Source organism: Crocuta crocuta, unplaced genomic scaffold (genome assembly GCF_008692635.1).
Source record: "Crocuta crocuta isolate KB4526 unplaced genomic scaffold, BGI_CrCroc_1.0 scaffold176, whole genome shotgun sequence".
NCBI classification, from domain to species: Eukaryota; Metazoa; Chordata; class Mammalia; order Carnivora; family Hyaenidae; genus Crocuta; species Crocuta crocuta.
Window position 1 is genome coordinate 5,195,319 of NW_027531905.1, and position 24,275 is coordinate 5,219,593.

Genomic DNA, 24,275 nt, shown 5'->3' on the forward strand with positions numbered 1-24,275 from the left:
AATTCAAAACAGAGGGCTTTCTGTAAACAAAAAGAAAATATGGGTTAGTGTGACTAATTTAGTTCTGGATGAAAAGATCATGTAGTGGATTTCTGTTAAAAGGTGACTCACAATTTAAAGAGTAAAGATTTCATTTTTAACCTCCTCATTTACTTTCAGCCTCCACATATACTTAAATTTTTTTTTTTTTTAATTTCCAGGAGAGAGGGAGAGAGACAGCGTGAGCAGGAGAGGGTCAGAGAGAGAGGGAGATACAGACTCTGGAATAGGCTCCAGGCTCTGAGCTGGCAGTCAGCACAGAGCCCGACGCGGCACTCGAACCCACGAACCGCGAGATCATGACCCAAGTGAAAGTCGGAAGCTTAACCGACTAAGCCACCCAGGCACCCCCACATATACTTATTTAGAAAATGAAACCATGTGTGAAGAATTGAAAGTTAATTCTGCTTTTGTCAAAATCATTTTGAAGGTATATGCTTCAGTAGTTTGATATTGTCTTTCCTCACCAAATTGTCACTTCTCAATGGCAAAGATAATACATGTTATTTTTTCCAGAAAAATAACATTTATTTATACATTTCTATACTATTTTCCTATTAAAAATGTTTTTGTGTATAGTTAACAATGTTACATTAATTACAGGTGTACAACATAGTAATTCAACATCTCTAAATGCCATGCTATGCTCACAAGTGTCACTACCATCTGTCACCACACCTGGCTGTTATAATACCATTGACTGTATTCCCTCTGCTGTACTTTTTATTCCTGTGGCTTATTCATTCTCATTCCACAACTGGAAGCCTGTACCTCCCACTCCCCTTCACCCATTTTGCCCATCCCTCCACCCACCTCTTCTCTGGCAACCCATCGGTTTGTTGACTGTATTTATAGGTTTATTTCTGTTTATTCATTTATTTTTTTTTTTAGGTCCACATGAGTGAAACTGTATGGTATTTATTTCTCAATCTGACTTATTTCAATTTCCATCATACCCTCTACATCCATCCATGTTGTCACAAATGGCAAGATCTCATCCTTATTTGTGGTTGAGTAATATTCCAGTGGTGCATGTTCACCACATCTTCCTTATCTATTCATCTATCAGTAGACACGTAGATTGTCTCCATGTCTCGGCTATTGTAAATAATGCTGCAATAAACATAGGGGGTGCATATATCTCTTTGAGTCAGTGTTTTCTTTTTTTTTTAAATGTTTTATTTATTTCTGAGAGAGGGAGAGAGACAGTGTGAGCAGGGGAGGGTCAGAGAGAAAGGGGGATACAGAATCCAAAACAGGCTCCAGGCTCTGAGCTAGCTGTCAGCACAGAGCCCAATGCGGGGCTCGAACCCACAAACCATGAGATCATGACCTGAGCCAAAGTCGGATGCTTAACCGACTGAGCCACCCAGGCGCCCCTCAGTGTTTTCATTTTCTTTGGGCACTAGAATTATTGTATCATATAATATTTCTCTTTTTAATTATTTCAGGAACCTCCATAATGTTTTCCACGGTGACTGTACTAGTGTCCCCACCCAGAGTGCATGAGGGTTCCTTTTTCTTCACATCCTCACTAACGCTTGTTATTTCTTGTTTTGATTTAGTCATTCCAACAGGTGTGAGGTGATATCTCAGTGTGCCTTTGATTTGCATTTTCCTCATGATTAACAATGCTGAGTATCTTTTCATGTGCCTGTTGGCCATTTGTATGTCTTCGGAAAAATGTCTATTCATGTCGTGAAGGAGTGCTAACAATACTGACTCCATCTTTGTTCTTCATCTTGTCATGTTTGCTCAATGACTTCTCTTGGGTCTATGTGGTCCAGGCCACTTGGATATTAATACACATACCTTAGACATGCCTGCCAACACTGGGATGGTGAGAGCCTTGTTTTGGCCTCTCATTAATCTGTTAGAGATAACCTGGTCTTCCTTCTCTCCTGATGTACAGGTGGTGCTACAAGATCTAACTAAAGGGTAGCCGCCAATTAAGTGCATGAAAGCCTTCTAGGTCTGTGTGAGCCCTTGATCTCACTACAATGCCCTCCTGCATTTCCCCTCACACTATGAAGTCTGTGAACTAAGGCTTGGACTTTGTGGAGAACAGCTATGCGGACTGCTATGGATCATCCTCCACTCAATCCCCACACCCCATCCCACCCCCGTCTCCCCATGCCCTAAGACTCCCCCTGCCCCTCACTCGGTTACACCTGCATAAAACTGTGTGAACTCTGTAGAGTGGCCTGCTTCATTTTCCAGTCTCAAAGTGCCTTCTCAGTTTGGGGGATACTTTACTGTCCCTCTCCACCTTCTAATAGGTCCTCTGCCCATTTTGTTAATTGGATTATTGGTGTTTTTGATGTTGAGTTGGGTAATATGTGTTATTTAACACTCAATGAAATAATTCAGAATTTAGGGGCATCTGGGTGGCTCAGTCAGTAAGCATCTGACTCTCAGTTTTGGCTCAGGTCATGACTTCATGGTTTGTGAGTTCAAGCACTGTATCAGACCAAGTGCTGACAGTATAGAGCCTGCTTGGGATTCTCTCTCTCACTCTCTCTTTGCCCCTCCCCTCCTCAAAATAAATAAACTTAAAAAATAATTCATAATTTAGATTGTACAAAGATACTATGATTGTCGTTTATAAAGGAGGTTTTGTAGTTTATTTAAAATGACATTAGCAGGCACCCGGGTGGCTCAGTCGGTTAAGCATCCAACTCTTGGTTTTGGCTCAGATGATGATCTCACAGCCCCATCTTAGGCTCTGTGCTGACAGCATGAAGCCTTTTTGGATTCTCTCTCTCCCTTTCTCTCTTTCTCAAAATAAATAAGTAAACTTAAAAAGGTGACATTAGCATTATATCTCACTCCATTCTACATGCATCTCCCTGGTGATGGTCATCAATCTAACTATATTTTAAAGGTTTACTTTAAAGTATCAGTTCCTCAAGGATGAAAATAAATTGGGGAAAATGAGAAGCTGTTTGGGAATCACCAGCAGGGGAGAGCAAGTAACCATTTGGTTTAGGCTCATAGTTATAAAGGGATCAAATTTAGACAATGACATTGTGCTTGAAAGAAAATACACACACACACACACACACACACACACAGGCACACACACATTCACAGACATGCAATGGCAGGATGGAAAAATATTTTTTTCATACAACTTAAAAACTTTTGTCATGGGGCGCCTGGGTGGCTTAGTCGGTTAGGCGTCCGACTTTCGCTTAGGTCATGATCTCGTGGTTCGTGGGTTCGAGCCCCGCGTCGGGCTCTGTGCTGACTGCCAGCTCAGAGCCTGGAGCCTGTTTCAGAGTCTGTCACTCCCTCTCCCTCTGACCCTCCCCTGCTCACACTGTCTCTCTCTCCTAGAAATAAATAAAACATTAAAAAAAAAAAAAACTTTTGTCACACTACCTATTTTCATTGCATTAGTGTGCTATATGTTAAAATTTACATAAAATTTAAAGTATCCTATGAATAACTTTGTGTTAAAAACAATTTATGCCATATAAACATTTGCTTCTCAATTTCTGACAATCCGTGCCCCCAAAACCGTTTTAGTCTGGTCTACCCACTACACATTATTTAGGGCATAGGAGGGGAGGGAGAAACAAGTCATTTAAACATCTGAGACTGTTTATTTAAAATAGAAGTAGAGGCATCTGGGTGGCTCAGTTGGTTAAGGTTAAGCATCTGACTTCAGCTTTGGTCACAATCTCACGGTCCAGTCTGGGTCACTGAGTCTGAGTCCCGCATCAGGCTCTGTGCTGACAGCTTGGAGCCTGGAGCCTGCTTCAGATTCTGTGTCTCCCTTTCTCTCTGCCCCTCCCCTGCTTGTGCTCGCTCATTCTGTCTCTCTCTCTTTTTCTCTCAAAAATAATAAGTGAACATTTAACATTTTTAAAAATAAAATAGAAGTAATCTTCTGCAAATTTCACTTGTTTGTTTGGGGGAATCAAACAAAGTATTTGAAATCTGTTTGAAACGAATAGTGATGCTAAGTAACTAGCCCAGCAAAAAAGAGTCCTTAGTGGTGAACCATTGTAGATGTGTAAGGTATCCATCAAGAAAAGGCACGGAGTTAAATGTGTTTTTTATTTAATAAACGTTTACAAAAGTTAAAAATAATTTTTAAAAATGTTAAGCTTTTCATTTTGGAATAATTTCAGACCTCTAAAAATAATGCAAAGAACCCCCATCTACCCTTCAGTCAGATTCCCCAAATGATAGTATCTTACTTAACCCTGAGACCAGGAATAGTCAAATTTTGCTAATTGTCCTGCTAACGGCCTTTTGCTGGTCCAGGATCCAATCCCGGATCACATGATACATTTAGTTTCTGTTATGTGTCTTCAGTTTCCTTGAATATATTTTAAAGTTTATTAATTTATTTTGAGAGAGAGAGAATGCATGAGCATGAGGGGGAGGGGCAAAAAGAGTGTGAGAGAAACAATCCCAAGCAGGCCTCACGCTATCAGCACAGAGCCCAGTGTGGGACTGGACTGCATGAATGGCCAGATCATGATCTAAGCTGAAACCAAGAGTTGGATGCCTAACCGAGTGAGCCACCCAGGCGCCCCTTCAGTTTCCTTTAAATTATAACATTTCCTCAGTCTTCTTCTGTCCCTGAGGTTTTTGAAGGGAACTGGCCAGTTGTACAGAATGTCACCCAGTCTGTCTAATACTCCTTTATGACTAAATTCAGGTTATGCACTTTTGTCAAGGATGCCACAAAAGTGATACTGTGTCCTTCTCGGTGTTAAATGCCTGCGCTTTTCAATGTTATTGCTTCTGGGACTTTTCATTGTTTCAATAAAATCCTGCTCTCCGGGACTCCAAAAGGTTTATCAGCTCATAGAATCAACAAAAGAGGCAGAAGAAAGATTTATGGGATCCACAGTAAGCTTCAGTACTGGAGAGTTTCAAGGACCATATCATCTCATACCCCCAAATCTTAGGATAGTGCCTGACACAAAATAATAAGGTTTGTTGAAAGAATGAACTCCATTTCATTTCATTACCCCTAGACATTCAAAAGAGAATCTGAAAGCCATGTGAAACCAGAACAAACAGATTCACCTTCCTGGACTGCTGGAAATGATAAAATTCCCACAGTAAATAATATGCAGTTCCCCACTGTACTACTTTGCAAATCAGTAGGCCTACTTCCTACCATTACTTCATTTTTACTCGAGTTTTTTCAACAGAGGGAAAAATACACTTGATTATCTATTGGGGAAAAAAAAGGTACTGTGTGATATGGGATTAGGCAGTCTGAAGTAGTTTCCTAGAACAAGGAGTAATTATTTTATAGGTTTGTGGTAATGCATCATAACGAAAATCAAAAACTGTTTATCACTGACCTATACCATAAGATGCTTAGTCACTACTGGTTAAAGTACTAATTGGCACTATTCAAGAATAATACCATCTATATAGATAGTACTATATACAAATCATGAAAAAGCTTTTGCTCCATGACATATCAGATAAAGGATTAGTATCCAAAATCTATAAAGAACTTATCAAGCTCAATCCCCTAAAAACAAATAATCTAGGGAAGAAATGAGCAAAAGACATGAATAGACAGTTTTCCAAAGGAGACCTCCAGATGGCTAATAGACACACGAACAAATGCTCGATGTCACTCATCATCAGGGAAATACAAATCAAAACTACAATGGGATACCACCTCACACATGTCAGAATGGCTAAAATCAACAACTCAGGCAACAGGAGATGCTGGCGAGGATGCGGAGAAAGAGAATCTCTTTTGCACTGCTGGTGGGAATGCAAACTGGTGCAGCCACTCTGGAAAACAGTATGGAGGTTCCTCAAAAAATTAAAAATAGAACTCCCCTATGACCCAGCAATTGTACTAGTAGGTATTTATCCAAGAAATACAGGTGTATCATTTCAAAGGGGCACATGCACCCCAAAACTTATAGCAGCAGTACCAACAATAGCCAAAGTATGGAAAGAGCTCAAAGTCCATCGACAGCTGAAAAGATAAAGAAGATGTGGCATATAGGGGCTCCTGGGTGGCTCAGTCAGTTAAGTGTCTGTCTTCGGCTCAGGTGGTTTGTAAGTTTGAGCCCTGCATCGGGCTCTGTGCTGACAGCTCAAAGCCTGGAGCCTGTTTTAGATTCTGTGTCTCCCTCTCTCTCCCTGCCCCTCCCCGACTCACACTCTGTCTTTCAAGAATAAACATTAACAAAATTTAAAAATAAAAAAATAAAAAAGATGTGGTATATACACACACACACACATATATACAATGGAGTATTACTTGGCAATCAAAAAGAACAAAATCTTACCATTTGCAACAATGTGGATGGAACTAGAGGGTATAATGCTGAGCGAAGTAAGTCAGAGAAAGACAAATATCATAGGACTTCCCTCATATGTGGACTTTAAGATACAAAACAGATGAACGTAAGGGAAGGGAAGCAAAAATAATATAAAAACAGAGAGGGGGACAGAACCTAAGACACTCTTACATACAGAGAACAAGGGTTGCTGGAGGGGCTGCGCGTGGGGGGATGGGCTACATGGATAAGGGGCATTAAGGAAGACACTTGTTGGGAAGAGCACTGGCTGTTATACACAGAGGATGAATCACTGGAATCTTCTGAAATCATTACTCCACTATATACTAACTTGGATGGAAATTAAAAATTAAAAAAAAAAAAGCTTTTGCTTAACAGAGATTAAAAATATTCTATTAATGGGGCTCCTGTGGGGCTCGGTTAAGTGTCCGACCCTTGATTTTGGGTCAGGTGATGATGTCATCATTAGTGAGATAGAGCCCCATGTCGGGCTCTGTGCTGACAGAATGGAGCCTGCTTAGAATTCTCTCTCTCCCTCTCTTTCTCTGCCCTAGCCCCACTCATGCTCGCTCACTCTCAAAATAGAAGAACGTTTAAAAAATATTCTATTATTTCATAGTATTTATTAAGAGCTTAAGGTAGGTGGAGGATGTATTTCTTTTTAATTTTTTTTTTTAATTTATTTCTAGGAGAGAGAGAGAGAGAGATAGCACGAGCAGGGGAGGGTCAGAGAGAGAGGGAGTCACAGACTCCGAAACAGGTTCCAGGCTCTGAGCTGGCTGTCAGCACAGAGCCCGACGCGGGGCTCGAACCCACGAACCGCGAGATCACGACCCAAGCGAAAGTCGGACGCCTAACCGACTAAGCCACCCAGGCGCCCCGGTGGAGGATGTATTTTAAAAGGTTAAGATTTAGTACCTGCGCTCAAGAAGCTTACGATCCTGAATATGTTTGTGCATATGGAAGCGTATAGACATAAAAACCAAACACAGAATGGAATTAGATTTAGATGTAGGTACAAGTTTCTGCTGCAAGAACACAGAGGGAAGAGCACTTAATTCTGTTTGGGGGAAGGGAATCATGCTTACAAGCGTGTTTTCAGGCTAAGAGAACATCGTGAACAGGTGGCAAAGCAAATGCATTCAGTAAAATCCTGTGGTGTCATTAACAACGGTGTTTAGTTGTTGAATCAATGAATACATATTAGAGTCAAGTTTTAGAAAATGCACCTCCTGATACAGTCTAATGGCTAAAATTGGATTTTCAAAAATAAATTTTACCTTTCCACATACGAAACAAAATGCACATAAGATTGCCCTATCTGACCAGAAACCAGATCCCCAGATGATCATTCACCTTGCAGGAACGCAGACTGTCTAGAAAATTCAAAATAAGTATGAGGCTTAGATTTACGGAGAGTTCACAAACGTCTCTGGAGATTTATCTATCTATGAATTCTTACTAGGCCTAGAAAAGGCAGGAAGAGTCTCTCAGTGACCACTTTTCCTGAGTTGTCAATCCAAAGAACCAACCGAACCCTGAGGAAAAGCAGATATTTAGCCAGATTAGTCTCTGAAGCCAGAAAACTATCTTACTCAAAATAAAGATAAAGGGTGGATATTAAGGTACAGGGGCTTAAATGGGTCTTTTTCCAAATTTCCATCTGTTCTCTCAGATGGAATGTGTCCACAGACCCTTCACACTGTTAAGGGTTTTGAAAAGAACTCAGTTTCAGACTCCAACACATATGTCACTACGACAGAAAAATTGCACCCATTACGGTTTCCCATGGTTTCAGCCTCAGTGACCTTGGGGGAAGAGAAGAATTTGAATTTTGATTTAAACGTGGGATTTTTACCTGGGTACACCTACAGGGAGGAAAATGAAGGAAACCATATGGATGCCCAGACAAGGTCTTTTGATAAAGAAGTTCGGCATCCACAATAAATTGGCATTCTGTTTTTCTAGGTCAAAAAATCTGACGTTTAATGTCTCTTCCTATGATAACAGCGTTGTATTGGTGGCGTCTCTGCCATTCCTTTCCGTTTGTTGAAAAGTGCAACATCTTTGGTGAATGGGCGTGGCTTGGGTGAAGGAAGACCAAGAAGCAATTCTCAGTTATATTTTAGGAAAGTGTTTATTTTCTCGTAGTTCCCTCCAGTTGCTGCATTTGAAACAAAGCTGTACTTGGCATGTGCCCTTGTGAAAAAGAGTAACGGGAAACCTCACTAAAATGGAGTCACCGAAATGGATGAAAATCGATTAACTAGACTAAAAGTCACCAAAATGGAGGTTCAGCTGGGGTGCTCTGACACCCTGCCACTCCTCAACTGCAGACCCAACAGGAAGAGATGGCCCTTGCGCCTCGTTGCTAATTTACTAGCCTCCCCCAACAAGCCAGTCCATGAGAGACAGTCACAGTCTAGGTCACTGAGAAGCTGCGCCACTGCCGGCCTCACTTCACTCCAATGGACTTCTGTTTATAACTGCCTTTCCGACTTCCTCCTTTCCTCTAGAAAAGTGCATTCCTCTCCTTTATTCTTGAGAGCTGCCTATGGTTTTCTGTCCGCCTGCTTGTCCCAGCTTGTAATTCTCTCTTATTCCTGAGTAAACCCATCTTTTGCTAGTAAAATAACGAAGATTTAATTTAAAATATTTTTTATTTATGAGATATAGAGACAGCGTGAATGGAGGAGAAGCAGAGGGAGAGGGAGACATAGAATCTGAAGCAGGCTCCAGGCTCTGAGCTGTCAGCACAGCCTGATGCAGGGCTTGAACTCACCAACCGTGAGATCAGGACCCGAGATGAAGTTGGATGCTTAACCGACTGAGGCATCCAGGTGCCCCCTGGCAATTTTATTTTTAAGGTAAACACTCCAGGGCACCTGGGTGGCTCAGTGGTCAAGCTTCTGATTTCCGCTCAGGTCCTAATCTCACAGTTGGTGACTTTGAACCTAGCGTCTGCTGTCAGCGCAGAGCCAGCTTTGGATCCTCTGTCCCTGTCTCTCTCTCAAAAATAAACAAACTTAAAAAAGAAAGGTTAACATGCCATTATTCAATCTAAAGCCAGAGGATTTCGACTTTTTAACACGACCTAAGGAGCAGAGGTGAAAAACGCTGAACTCTTAGTGAGTAGCCACACTGCCTTGCTGCCTGGGTATCTGCCCCCTTTGCATAGATTTTTTTTCAATCTTTGTAGCTTTTCCATAGAAATCTCTTACCTCTATTATCATTTGTAAGGATGGAGAGTCATAGCTTCAGCTTTTTGACAGGTTTCCCAAAGTGAAGGCTTGGATACCATCACATGGAGAATCTCAAGAGCAAGCTGCTCTCCCACGACTTTCCTTTCCCTCTGCCCCGCCCACCCTTCCTTACACAACAGGCAAGGAGAGCGCTCCTTCTTGAGTGGATGGGCACGGTCTATTGGGGGCAGTCTGAGGAAGAAAGAAGAGGATATAATTTTTCCTTTAGCATCTATTTGGATGCTGGCACATGGACTGATGCTTGTGTTCCCCACTCCCCTACATTCATATGTTAAAATCGAATCCCCAAAGTGATGGTGTTTGGAGGTGGGGCCTTTGGGAGGTACTCAGGTTATGAGGGTGGAGCCCTCCTGAATGGAATTAGTGCCCTGATCAAGGGGCCAGAGAGCTAGCTCATTCTCTCTCTGCAGTTGGCAGGATGTAACCAGAAAAGAATGCACTCCAGAACCGGACCATGCTGAAACCCTCAGACTTCCAGTCTCCAGAATTGCGAGAGACAAACTTCTCTCGATAAAAAGTAAAAGAAAAATGATGTTTATGAGTTTTATGAACATGGAAAATGCTTACGCAATGTTTACTTTAAAAAGCAGGATGAAAGACACAGAGACGATGTAAAAGACAAAAAACAAAGAAAATGTATGTTCAGGGGAGAAAAAAACCTGGAAAGAGGCACGCTGAAATGTTCCCAGGTGTTTTGTCTAAAAGGCCAAAGGATTTTTTTCCCGTTTCTACTTTTCTATACTGCTCCAAATACAGAAAACATACAATATACTTGTTGCTGTAAGCCATACATACCACTGAGAAAGAAAAAGGTATACGTGTGGACTGGTGGGGAATAGCAAGTACATTAATATGATCTGACATGGTGTGAAAGATGAGGAAATCATGCCGGAAAAGTAGATTGCACTAGTTCATGGAGGACCTTGGACGGCCCACTGAGGAATCAGAGCTTTCCTTCCAGGTAGCAGGGAGCTAATGAAGTTACCTAGCACTGCATCTCAGCCCCTTCATTTCTTGGGCCAGTCCTCACAAAGCAGCGGGCACGTTTGTGCTGTTCACCCGACTAGGAGTTAGTTTTCCCATTAAAAGCAACAACTTTCATCCTAATGCATTCCACCTTTGCCCAACCTGAATGGCTAGCTTCTTACCTGGGTTCCTATTTATTTCTGCAATGAAGCTTGTGCTCGGAGCTATACTCTGAACCCTTGCCATCTGGGCTGGGAAAATAAGGCTTTGAGGCCAAGCGCAGAGAAAGCCAAAACCCTTTCGTATGGAGAGCAGGATTCCACCCCGGGATCAACCACCATGTATCTCAGCCACGACGGTGTAAAATCTCAGAAGGATCAATCTCTCCTATGTAGTGAGGAAATTTTATTCTCTTGGCTGTGACTTCAAAAGTAGCAAGAATATCTAAAAGGCAAGTCCTGAGGATGGTTCTTAAGATGAAATCATTTTAGGGGAGGACGGCTCAGCTACGGTGGGACAGAAACCCAGGTGGAAAACCCTCGGACAAAGTGTACCTCGGACTTCATAAACGAGAATGCAGTTAAGTTAGCCTTATTTTCTCTGTTAATTCTTACTTTAAGACTCTGTTAATTTCTTTGAGTTCCAAATAGTAAAGGGGAAACCATACTCTCCTAGAGTCTATGGATACAGAGCTTTGCTGGCATGTGATTTTGTCCATGGTTACACAATAGCTGCCGAACCAGAGCAGAGAAAATCAACAATTTCTACTTGCCCAAGGCCAGTCCCTTGCCAGGGAAGTATGCAGAAGGTCAGGGGACAAATGAGTAAGTGACGTCTACATCAGAGTCACATGGTCCATCACAGAGTACAGGCTGGGTAGGAAAGCGCGAGACACCCAGACGGAGCTGAAAAACAGGCAGGTGGTTGGAATGTTTGCACACGTGGGGGAGTGTCAGAATAGGAGACTCTAATCAGGAGACGGAAGTTCAGACTTGGGGATCCCAAGGTAAAGCATCTGCAGCTGATTCAAGGGTCCACAGAAGAGTTGGCTAAGGGGAGTGCTGTAGTGAAGTGAAGACAGAGGATGTTGGAAGAGAGAGGAAAGACCAAAGTTACTCAGGACGGCATCAGGGAATGGACGGGAGAGGAGAATGTTTAAGAATATACAGAGGTAACATCCTGAAGACAGAGAGATGATTAAAATGAGGACAGAAGGGGGTGAAATAAACAGAAAATCTAAATATACTTCTAAATGAAAATTAAAAAAAAAAAAAAAGGGGGCGCCTGGGTGGCTTAGTCGGTTAAGCGTCCGACTGTCGCTTAGGTCATGATCTCGCAGTTCGTGGGTTCGAGCCCCGCGTCAGGCTCTGTGCTGCCTGCCAGCTCAGAGCCAGGAGCCTGTTTCAGTCTGTGACTCCCTCTCTCTCTGACCCTCCCCTGCTCACTCTGTCTCTCTCTCTCTCTCCTAGAAATAAATAAAACATTAAAAATTTAAAAAAAAAATAAATGAAAATAATTTTAACGGTGAGGGATAATTTCCAAAAATAGCAACGAGGCTCAGATAATGCCAACCTCACCTCCTGGTTCAAGACAACGGGTGGCTTCCACAATTCTCTTATGATCAGTTCCTTCAAATTTGGGCTGACCACGTTACAAATACNCTTAAGTGAAAAAAGAGACTTTTCCCCCATCAAACTGATTAATCCTGATAAATTGTTATACTGGCAAAGGATCCTTGAAGAAGAAGAGGGAAGAACAGAGACACTCTCATAGTTTGATAGGCTTCTGGTAGGAATGACAATGGATAGAACCTTTCTAAAGGGCCATTTGGAAAGTTCTATCAAGGGACATAAGGATACTTCCATCCTTTGATCCAGCAATTCTATTTCTTTGAGTTTACCCTAAAAATATTAAAGATATACATAAAGGCTTTTGTGCAAAGAAGTTTGTTAAAAATATTACAACGGTGTAAACCTGAAAACAACCTAAATGTAGCAACAAACAAGGGATCAACTAAAAAACTAAATGCAACCATGGGATGGAGTACTCTGCAGCCTTTAAATAGTGTTTTCAATTTATGAAATGATAAATGCTATATAAAATATTAAATTTTATGTCCTTTGTGGTCTTTATTGTTTTATTTTTAAAAATGTTTTATTTATTTCTGAGAGAGAGAGAGATAGCGTGAGCAGGGGAGGGTCAGAGACAGAGGGAGATACAGAATCTGAAACAGGCTCCAGGCTCTGAGCTGGCAGTCAGCACAGAACCCGACGCGGGGCTCGAACTTCGGAGGCTTACCTGACTGAGCCCCCCAGGTGCCCGTGTCTTTATTGTTTTAAAATATAGTATATGAATAGGAGATTTGGGGTCCAGGAAAGCCAGCAGATCAGGAAGTGATGCCAATAAAATGGCAGACTATTACACTTCCCAAGAGGAGGGGGCAGGTGGCACATGGGGACGCACCAGGGACAGTCTGGTGGCAGAGGGAGAGAGAGTACCTGGGCGGCAAGAGTCTATATTGTGTTATTTTGTGGGAGAGAACAGGTGGGCAGGCTCAACAGGCTTAGGATTGGCTAGTTTGAGTCATTTCAGCAGGCCGTGGACAAAGAGACTGTCTCTAGTTGTCTGTTAGCTGGGCCAGGAGTGATCAGGACACCTGGATGCTGGTCTAGAGTGTGAGATGGGAAAGAAAGAAGGTCTCTGGGGTGGAGCCTCTGGACTGGCTGGTCTGAATTTGAAAAGTGAACGCATAGGCAGACTGTTTACTGAGTAAGTGGATCCTGATCACGCTTACTGACTTCGGAGCACTCTTCTAACAGCAGACCTTCCTGACTGTATGCACTTCAGAAAATAACCACCAAGGATCCTAGTTCAAGTTGAAGTACCTGTTGCAGTAACAGTATTCCTCATACAACAGGAGTAGTCCACCACCCCCACCTACCATGGGACAGGGGGACAGTGATGTGGCACTGGGCACAGCAGGTACACTTTTGTCCAAGCCCCCTCAACTCACCATGTGGCTCCAGGTAAGGTGCTTACCCTCTCTGTGCTTTCCTCATCTGTGAAATACTGATATAGACTAGACTTACCTTACAGAGCTTCTATAAAGAAAAAGAATGAGATCAATGTTGAATCCTTTTAGAATCTGTGAAGTTTATTGGATGAAGTTTGCTATCAGGTGGTATATTATTTATCTGAATTGAGAATAATGGGCTTATGCCAAGGTAGAAGACCCAAACGGACACAGATGTGCATCTATCTTGACCCTTATGCAAATGGTCAGCTTGAACGATGGTGTAACTGTTAAAGATAAATAATTAAGGTCCCAGTCAAATTAAGGGCCAGGCCGGCTCCAGAGCTAGAGTAAATCGGAAATACAGTGCCAGATAATTCAGATTTCCACATGAAAATCCTTACCTAATTAGTAAAACGTAAATTTCTCTCACGCCCTCTGAAGCAGGGAATGCAAGACAGTAATCAATAATCATATACTTAATTCAAAACTGTAATCACTGCTCGAATTAAAAGCCATGTGCTAGGAGACTATTCAATATGCAAAGCACTAGCAGTATGATTATTGCCCAACAGATTTAATTACTTTCTTCTATTGCCGAAAACCCAGCCGTGGCTCTCCACTGAACTGAAGCTGACATGTAACAAAGTCTTGCATAGCACAGCACAGCCTAGCTACTGGCCTCATCTCATGCTGCCCTCTTCTTCAGGCCAGGCAACAGCCACAGGGCACTAGGTGTCGCTCCCCAATCATACCGCACCCCCTCAGGGCTCTGCCTCCCTGGGCCTACTCCTCCCTTGCCTGGAATGCCCTATTCCCAAATCAGAGTAACATAAATTGACCTGTCAAGACATAGGTCAGATGTTAACTCCTACAAGAAGCCTTCTCTGACCACTGCCTCCAAACCTGCCACCCAACTGAGGCCCCTTTTAGGTAATATGGTGGCACTTTGCAATTGATGCCATTATCGAGCTTATCCCACTTCACTGTAATTATGTTTTTACTAGCCAATCTCGCTCATTAGACACAACTTCTTGAGGGTAGGGACCATATTTGTATTTCTAGTTTAACATAATCCCTGACACATCACCCACACTCAATAACTGGGGCAATGATGGATTGTTCCAGAACTGGTATTAGGTCAGTTCCTATTTATAAGATAATAAATCTATATTTCTCTCTGCTTATCAAAATAAATTTGTAATGAATAAGTGAGCTACATGTAGGGAAATAAATCATAAAAGTATAAGAAAAAATGCATACGAATATTTACATAATCTTAAAGTGAGGACTTCTGAAGGATGATCCAAAAGGTAAAAGCCATGAAAGAAATTACTACATTAAAAAGTTAAAATTTCTGTATATCAAAACCATCACAAAATTAATACATGTAAAATAAACTGGAGAAAATCTTCTCCAAAGCTGCTCCTTGCAGTCCATCCTTCCCTCCACTCCCAACCCAGGGAGATGGACTTTATTGTTACGTAACCATTTGTTGGCATTTTCTAGACTTTATATAAATAGAACATGATATATGCCTTTCTGAGCTGGCTTTTCTCCATCATGATTTTGAGATTCATCCATGTCGTTGAACATATTGGTATTTTACTCCTTTTTATTCCTTACTCCTTTGGGTGGGTATATTTTATCAATTTAATTCATCTGTTGATGGCCATTTGACTTATTTCCAATTATTGGATATTATAAACATTCATGTACAAGTCTTTGTGTAGACAAATGTTCTCATTTGTGTTTAGTAACTACTTAGATGTAGAATGACCAGCTTCTAAGACTGGTCTATGTTTTACTTTTTGAAACTGCCAAACTGTGTCCTAAGGCTTTTGTGTCATTTCCACCAGCCATGTAGGAGAGTTCCAGTTTGCTTCAGATTCTCAGCACAATGGACATTGTCAGTCTTCTTCGTTTGATTCATTCGAGTGAAAGCATCGAGTGTAATTCATATGATTTCACAACATTTCAATTATTTGAAAATTTTACTCCTTGGAAGACCAAAATATCTCTGTAATTTTTAACCATCAATCCCATGTCTTACAAGTCTAATAAGTTTCAATTCAGCTTACTATATTTATATTCAATATATATATATTGAATTATATTCAATTCAAACTTACAATATTTGCATACTCACTACTGTACAGGGAATTGTGTTAGAAGCCAGAGAGGATGCAAAGATGAGTACAGCATGGTGTTTGCTCTCAAATACCTCCGTCTCATAGGTAGAGAAATAACCTAACTACAAGCTAGAATGGAAGTATCTTTGGAGAAGTTTGGGTCACAGGTGTCACCTGAGATAGTCTGTGTATTACCGAAGTCCTCAAACTTTGGTTGACAATCGCAATATCGCACACTTTTGTCCTAAATTCCTCTCGTCCCTAAATCAGACCGTGTGACTCTCTCAAACATCACCCATAGGATGCCTTGTCATGGGCTTAATTCTGCATTAATTCTTCTTTAATATATTGGACCTTTACTTTATATAAATGAATGAACCAACAGTGTAATTTTAGAACTGTAGCTGGTATTACAGATGATCTAATATAACTCCCTTTTTCCAAGAAAGAAAAAGCTCCCCACAGTTGATTAAGTTCTTTGCCCTTTAACATACAGCTGGAAATTGATGGAGAAGGGACTATGTGTGAATCTTCTGACTCCCCAGCAGGGCGTTCTTTGAGTAACCCAAATCTATCTTTTCTTCAGGTTGTTGCCAAGCCACATCTTTACTTTTCATATGTCTGCAATTTTTTCTTGTTTATACTTAGGTACTGGCCCTTTTTTTGCCTGTTAAGTTTAATTTTCGTTGGCACCACCCTAAAAGCATCTTTTTGGATTCAGATTATGTGTAACAAATCGACTAAGCCTCCTCAATATATGCCATCTGCAAAAGTGACCAGCATGACATTTACATCGTCAAACCAAATGTCTGGCTGGTGTGTTGAACAAAAAAGCCAAAGAGAGAACAGCAGGAAATTTACTCACTCTGATCAAATACAGCATAGGCCAGGTGACAGCCCAAGTAAGAGTTATAGCGGATAGCAAAGTGCGGTCACGAGGGAGAGCTCTGAATGATTGGAAAGGACTCGGAGAATCACTCAACAGATAGGAAAATTGAACTATTTGAGTTGGGGACAGTGGTCTGGGAGCAAGACTGTGAACCATGCATGGCTGTCAGAGAGCCCTGGGGGTTAAGTTGTGCCAGCTGCTTGGACTGTTGAGCCACATGTCTTAAAATGAACTTGGAAACTGCTACCGTCTATAGAAATGATGTCACTGGCATTGAATGCCACACAGGCAATTGGGTGGGCCATGTTCCTCAGTGCCTCAAGATTGTGCACTAGCTGTTATTCCCCGGTACACCTAAACAACGCCCTTTCCCAATTTTGTTCCTCTTCTCCATTTCACCACATCGCCAACAGCGCTCCAGCCTTGGGTTAATACCTCGTAGAACTCCAGGATACACAGAAGGCTGTGTTAGATTTTAAGTTCCATGAAACAGAAGTCTTTTGAGTCAATGTCATCTTCCCAGCCTGCACAGCGCAGTGCCTGCTTCACAGTAGCTTGATGAATATGTACTGTTGGAGCAACAGGCAGGACACGATAGGATCACAGCTGACAAGCTCTGCTCACCAGGGGACTGTCCCAATACGGGGACAGACTTTTTCCTACCACATCCTTCCTACCTGGGTGTGCTGCAAACTGGATAACATGCTTTTTAGCTCTTTCTAGGGCTTGAAAGTCATAAACTTCCAATCTCTCTCCCATTCGCACCCATACAACTGGTCTGTGTTCCACTTTGAACACTGTGCCCGCATAACCAGATATGAGGGCCTTAGTATACACCGTGCAAGAGGCCCAGGGCACCTGTGCATGTTAAGGCTATTTTTGGTACACACTCCAGTAGGAGCAGTAAGAGCAAACCCATATCCTAACTCATACATGCTCTGGATATATATGCCTATGCACAGAGCAAGCCTGGGAAATCCCTGGCCCCTCCTTACTAGCAGAAGGGATGTGTCACATAGGTAACCTGATCCTCGTGGGCTCATTTTAAGCTATGAAGAATATGGCCCATTCCCTTGCCTGTGTGACTGACATTCAATGTCAAAGATGTCACTCCTATAGGCTATAAACGGTTGCTAAGTTTGTTCATTTGTTTACACGTTGTTTCTTATTGATGGGGTGGGGAACGGAAAGATTTTCCCAGCTAAATTTTTATTATTTGATTCTACTGTATTTAAGCATTGCCTGTTAAGTATTGGTTTTGATCTAGAAAAAAAACAACAAACTACTTTTGATCTTAAAGATAAAAGTTAGTATAAAATTTTTGGAGAAATTCCTTAAAAATACTGGTTTTTGTAACTTACAATAGTACATTAAGAGGAGGAAAAAGGAACAAATCATTTTGTCAAATACATAAATAATAAAGAAGCAAAACTTAAATTCAATAGCCTCTTATGAAGACACGGTTCTCATGTCCACTTTCAATCACTACATAAATTCAAAAAGAACAAAATACACTTAGAATGAATTTTCGTGCCACAGAAGGCAGTCTTCTGTCCCACTAGCTTTTTAGAAAGCAAGGTGGGGCCTCTTTGGAGAAGGGAATTGGAATATTGACTGACACACTGAGGAAAGCTATAAACATAGTGTGTCTAGACTTCAATAAGACACTTTTCCAGAGATGGAGAGTAGTGAGCTACTTGAAGATTCCATTACAGCCTTGAGGTGAAGAAAGGAGGAGGTGAAGAAAGGAGGAGGAGGTGAAGGGAAGGAGGAGAAATTTTAGGCAAGAACACCAGGTCGGAAGCCAACCATTGCAGTAAAGCAGAACGATCAGGAAAGTGACTTTTGTAGGTGAGACCACAGCCACCACCAATGTCACCCACCCACCCTTCACTACCACCATGACCACAAATAGAATAATCTTTCACTGAATCCTTACAAGCAAGGCACCATACCCTTTACCTCTCTTCTTTTATACAGTCCTCACATCACCCCTACAGTGGTGGTTTAGCAAATGAGGAAACACGCTCAGAGAAGTGAAGTAACTTGCTGGGATGGTCTTTGTGCTGTGTCGACTTGGCCAGGCTATGGTCCTCAGTTACTCAAGCACTAGCCCAAGTGTTGCCGGGAAGGTATTTTGTAGATGTGATTAAAGTCCATAATCAGTTGACCTTAATAAGGGAGATTATTCTAGATAATCTGGGCGGGTCTGACTTAATCAACCGAAAGGCCTTAACAGAGTTGAGGCGTCCTTGAAGAAGAGGAAACTGCCTTAATACAGCTGCTGCAGGCAGTGCCCAAGAGGCCCAGCTGCCTTTCCTAACAGCCTGCCCTGCGGATCCCAGTCTTGCCCAGCCAGCCCCCACAGCCGCATAAGCCAATTCCTTGCAACAAATCTCTTAATATATACATCTCCTGCTCTTTCTGTTCCTCTGGTTGAACCCAAACTGATAGCCATGCCAAAAGTCACACAATAATTAGGTGAAAGAGTTCAGATCCTCCCAAAGCCAAGAGCAGGCCACTATTCCACACTGGCTCCCAACGGAAGAAGTTCAGCTTTGGATATCGGCACTTAACAGATATGGCAACACATCCAAAAATCTAGCAAGCATTGAAGGCGAGGTTAAAAGGTTAAAGCTCTAGAGGCCAGTCTATACTAAGCTTTTGAAATGGGGCCAAGGGATAGGAGAAACACCCATTATGACTATAAGGAAATCAGAGTCATGGAAAACCACTCAGTTGTGATACAGAATATAATCAGAGTGACGTAAGCCCTCAAGATTGCTTCCCTGACTCTGACTATTCTGGAAAAGGCCAACATTTCATAGGCATTACAACCTAATCCAAGTATAGACAAAAGCAAGAAACAGTAGTTCATCAGAAACAGGGAAGTCCTCTAACTTTGTTCCGGACTGGATTGATCCTCATGCGTAAAAAGAACACAGGGTTTAGCATTTTGAATATCAACAGGTTTTTCCAAAAAGCAGAAAAACATATCTAGATTTGGATGGTCTATACCCACATCGTCGTTACACTTGGGAAAATATCATTCTTGCAGCTGATGAGTAAACAGAATCGTAGTGCATGCTATCATCATGATTCATATTAATCTGGCATGACTGGATATGCCAAATGGCACATAGAACCTACAAAAGATACAATGGTTGCAGTTTAAGGAAGATGGTGGGGGGTGGGAGGATCCCGAGCTCACCTCCTCCCACAGACATACCAAGGCAACAGCTACGTGTAATGCAACTCACTTTGAAAACAACCTGAAGACCAGCAGAGCAGATCTCCCGCAGCTAAAGAAATAAAGAAAAGGCACATCAAGAAGGATGGGAAGGGGAAAGATGCAGCAGAGAAGGAAACCTCTGGTGCGGCAGAGCCCCGCAAGCAGGATGGACATCGCAGGCACGGAGGTGCTCCCAAGGCAGCGAGGGGATCAGGCCTCACATGGGGCCCTCCCAGCCCTGAGGACCTGCACCAGGAAGACGAGTCCTTGTAACATCCTGCTTTGAAAACCAGCAGGGCTTAACTCCAGGAGAGAGGGTCGGCGACAGGAAGCTGAGTCTCTACTCTTAGTATCATTCAGTCCAAGACTCAGCACAGAAACAGCAATTTGAGAAGTACCTGCATTATACATAAAGGAGACTTACCAACTAACATCAGGGCATGTGTCAAAGGGGCAGGGACCTGTGGGAGCTTTCTCTGGGAATGGAAGTACTGGGAGGCGCCATTTTTCTTTCCCTCCTTAAGCCTACCCAGCCAGAAGCTTGTAGGCGCCAGTTCTTACACTTCCCATTGACACACTGGCACCACTTGCCCTGCTCTACCCAACCCACCCGGCCCAGCAGCCACTCCTGCAAAGGGGCTCCTGCCTCACAACACCAGGCAGACTCCCTGTGTCAGGCCCAGCACCCCTCCAGGAGACACCTGCCAGGGAGAAGGAAGCCAGCCCTGCCCACAGCAGGCCTGTAGAGGTCACAGCCCAGTCACAACAGGAGGGCACACACAGCCCACGCAGGGGACACCTCTGGAGCACCTGATGCTGGTGATCAGGGGGGACTGCACTACTGGGCCTCAGAGATGCCTTTTAGGCACAAGGTCACTACTTTCAAGACCAGGAGATGTAGCTGACCTATCTGATACATAGTAATAAACAGAGAGTCAGACAAAATAAGGAAACAGAGGAATATGGTCCTGATGAAAGAATAAGACAAAGCTTCAGAAAAAAAGAACTAAACAAAAATGGAGATAAGCAATCTACCTAATAAAGAGTTCAAAGTAAAAGTAAAAACAAAAGATGTTCATCAGATGAGAGGAGTGTGTGAATTCAGTGAGAGCTTTAAGAAACTGACAGACAATATAAAAAAGAGCCAGTCAGAGCTGATGAATACAATAATTGAAAGGGAAAATACACTAGAGGAAATCTACAGCAGACTATAGGATATAGAAGAACAGACCCACTATCTGGAAGACAGGCTAAGGGAAAGCACCCAAGCTGAACAGCAAAATAGATAGATGGATGATAGATAGATAGATAGATAGGCAAGCAGACAGACAGATACATACATACATACATAATACATATGAATTTAAAATAGAAGATAGGTTAAAGGACCCCCAGGGTAACATTAAGTACACTAACATCTGCATTACAGGAAGCCTAGAAAGAGAACAACAGATTGAGAAAGGGGCAGAAAATATACTTAAAGAAATAATAGTTGAATACTCCCCTAACCTTTGGCTCAGGAAGCACAGAAAGCCCTCAACAAGATGAACCTAAGCAGGTCTACCCCAAGACACATAATTATTAAAATGTCAAAAGTTAAAGATAAAGAAAGAATCTTGAAAAGCAAACAGTTCAGGGGCACCTGGGTGGCTTAGTCGGTTAAGCGTCCGACTTTCGCTTAGGTCATGATCTCGCGGTTCGTGGGTTCGAGCCCTGCGTCGGGCTCTGTGCTGACTGCCGGCTCAGAGCCTGGAGTCTGTTTCAGTCTGTGACTCCCTCTCTCTCTGACCCTCCCCTGCTCACGCTGTCTCTCTCTCTCTCCTAGAAATAAAAACATAAAAAAAAAAAAAAAAAAGAAAAGCAAATAGTTCAGAACAAAGGAAACTCCATAAGACTATCAGCTGATTTTTCAGCTGAAACTTTACAGGCCAGAAGAGAGTGGCATGATATACTCAAAGTACTAAAAGGTGGGGAAAGAAAACTTTCAGCTAAGGATACTGTACCTGGCAAGGTTATTCAGAATTGAAGGAGAGATCAAGAGTTTCCCAGACAAATAAAAGTTAAAGGAGTTTATCATCACTAAACTAGACTTCCAAGAAATGTTTAAGGGACTTCTCAAAGGCAGAAACAAACAAAAAAAGAACATAACCAGAGGTAAGAAAATTATAAAAGAAAAAATGCAAACATATAGCAAAGGTAGTCGATCAGTCACTTATAAGGCTAGTATGAAAGTTAAGATGAAAGTAGTAAAATCAGAGTTCTGGCTCAAGGTGACAAATTAGGAAGACTCTGAACTCACCTCCTCCAGGGAACATACTAAAGTATACCTATTAATAGAACAATTCTTCCTGAAGAACTGAGGGCTGACTGAACAGCTACTGAACAAGCTAAGGTAGAGAGAATGTCAAGAGAACAGGAAGAGAGACAGAGACACAGTGACAAAGAGAGCCCCCACCCCACACTGTGAACATCAGTGGGGAGGGAGAGACGGTACTGAGAAACTGGGAACAGCCCCCTCTGTCTTTGGACACACAGAAAAGTCATGGCTTAAGAGGAACTAGCATATAGGAGAGAGAGCTAAAGAAATCTGCCAAGAGGTGCAGGAGCTCTGGAACACTCTCGAGGTCAGAGACTGGAGGACAGTCTATGTTCCCACCCCACCTTAACATCCCAGACTGGAGCAGGATCTGGATACCATCATGGGCGAGTCCCGTCATCTGAGTGAGCTTACAACTTGAGTGAGCCTGGAGCCCACAAGCCCACACCAGCCCTAATCACAACGGGGCACAGAAAAAGCAGCCAGGTTTAAAAGCACTTAGGAGCTGTGGGAACACAGCCCCCCCCCCCCCCCACCTTAAAAGCCCAAAAGGTAGCAGGGTCCGGACATGGAAAGAAGGGGGTTCATATGCCATAATTCATAGGTCATGATGCCATAACTGGTAGGTCAGATCATCACAGAAAGCTTGTGACTTCAGGAGGCCCAGGATCCACAAATCTACACCAGCCCACTGGTGCTGGTACACGGAGGGGGGCGGGGGGGAGCCCTTTTTTTTTTCCTTACAAATAGTTTATTGTCAAGTTGGTTTCCATNAGTTTCATTCTTCTGCATGTTGCTGTCCAGTTCTCCCAACACCATCTGTTAAAAAGGCTGTCCTTTTTCCATTGGATATTCTTTCCTGCTTTGTCAAAGATTAGTTGGCTCTATACCTTTGGGTCCAGCTCTGAGTTTTAAATTCGATTCCATTGGTCTATGTGTCTATTTTTGTGCCAATACCATACTGTCTTGATGATGACAGAAAAGCCCTGCTTTAAAAGGGCAGAAGAACTATGGGAACATTTTCTCCCCTCCACCTTAAAAGCACAGACCAGGGCAGGGTCTGGATGCCAAAAGGGGCAGATCCAGAGGCCATGACTGGTGGATCCGGTCATCACAGGAGTCTTGGGACCTCAGCAAGCCCACAGTCCTCAAGCGCACACCAGCACCAGTCACACTGGGGCACAAGAAAAAACCATAATTTAAAAGTGCCAAGAAACCCCGGCACTTTCCACCTTAAAAGCACACACTGAGCAGTGCTTGGCTCAGGGAGCTTGAAACACCAGAGAGCCCAAGATTCACAAGCTCACACCAGCTGCCCTGTGGTGCTGGGACACGAAGGACAGGCCACAGTTTTGTGTTTCTTTTGTTTGCTTTTATTTCATGTTCTTTAATTTTTATTTTTTTTTTTCTTTTTAAAATTTCTCTTTTGGTCAGGTTTTTCTTGGTTTTTTTCTTCCTCTTATTTTCTTTCACTTTTTCTTTTTTCTCTTCTCATTTTTGTTTTATATTTTTCTCACTGTTCTTTCTGTAAAACGTGATAAAAGTTTAAAAGATTGTAAGTAGCTCCAGACTTCAAGTTATACTGTAAAGCTGTAGTAATCAAAACAGTATGGTGCTGGCACAAAAACAGACACATAGATCAGTGGAACAGAATAGAGACCCCAGAAATAAACCCATGATTATACGGTCAGTTAATCTTTGACAAAGGAGCAAAGAATATGCACTGGGGAAAAGTCTCTTCAACAAATGGTGTTGGGAAATCTGGACAGCTGCAAAAGAATAAAACAAGAGACAAGAAAAAACTCAAACAATCTAACCTTAAACCTAGAGGGACTAGGAAAAAGAACAAACAAAGCACAAGGTGAATAGAAGGAAGTAAAGATCAGAGCAGAAATAAATGAGGTAGAGACAAGAAAGAAAAAAGGAAGGAAGGGAGGAAGGAAAGAAGGAAGAAGGAAATAAAGAAAAAAGGAAGAAAGGAAGGAAGGAAGGAAGGAAGAAAAGAGAAAGGAAGGAAGGAAGGAAGACCACTGAAACCAAGATGTGCTTCTTTGAAAAGATAAACAAAAGAGACAAAACCTTAGCTGGATTCATCAAAAGAAAAAAGGAAGAGGACTCAGATAAA

The 24,275-nt window shown here is 42.3% G+C and overlaps 1 protein-coding gene across 5 annotated transcripts in view; it reads right to left on the minus strand.

The window, feature by feature from the left end:
* BMAL2 (basic helix-loop-helix ARNT like 2) overlaps positions 1-9,637 on the minus strand; it is an 84,744-nt gene extending 75,107 nt beyond the window's left edge. For 4 of the 5 annotated variants that reach the window (XM_077774446.1, XM_077774444.1, XM_077774447.1 and 1 more), the window contains exon 1: positions 9,560-9,634. The gene's annotated coding sequence lies outside the window, so the exon portion shown is untranslated. Of the gene's footprint in view, positions 1-9,559 lie in introns of all 5 variants that reach the window. The other variant, XM_077774445.1, reaches the window with a different exon arrangement.
* Positions 9,638-24,275: the final 14,638 nt, after the last annotated feature.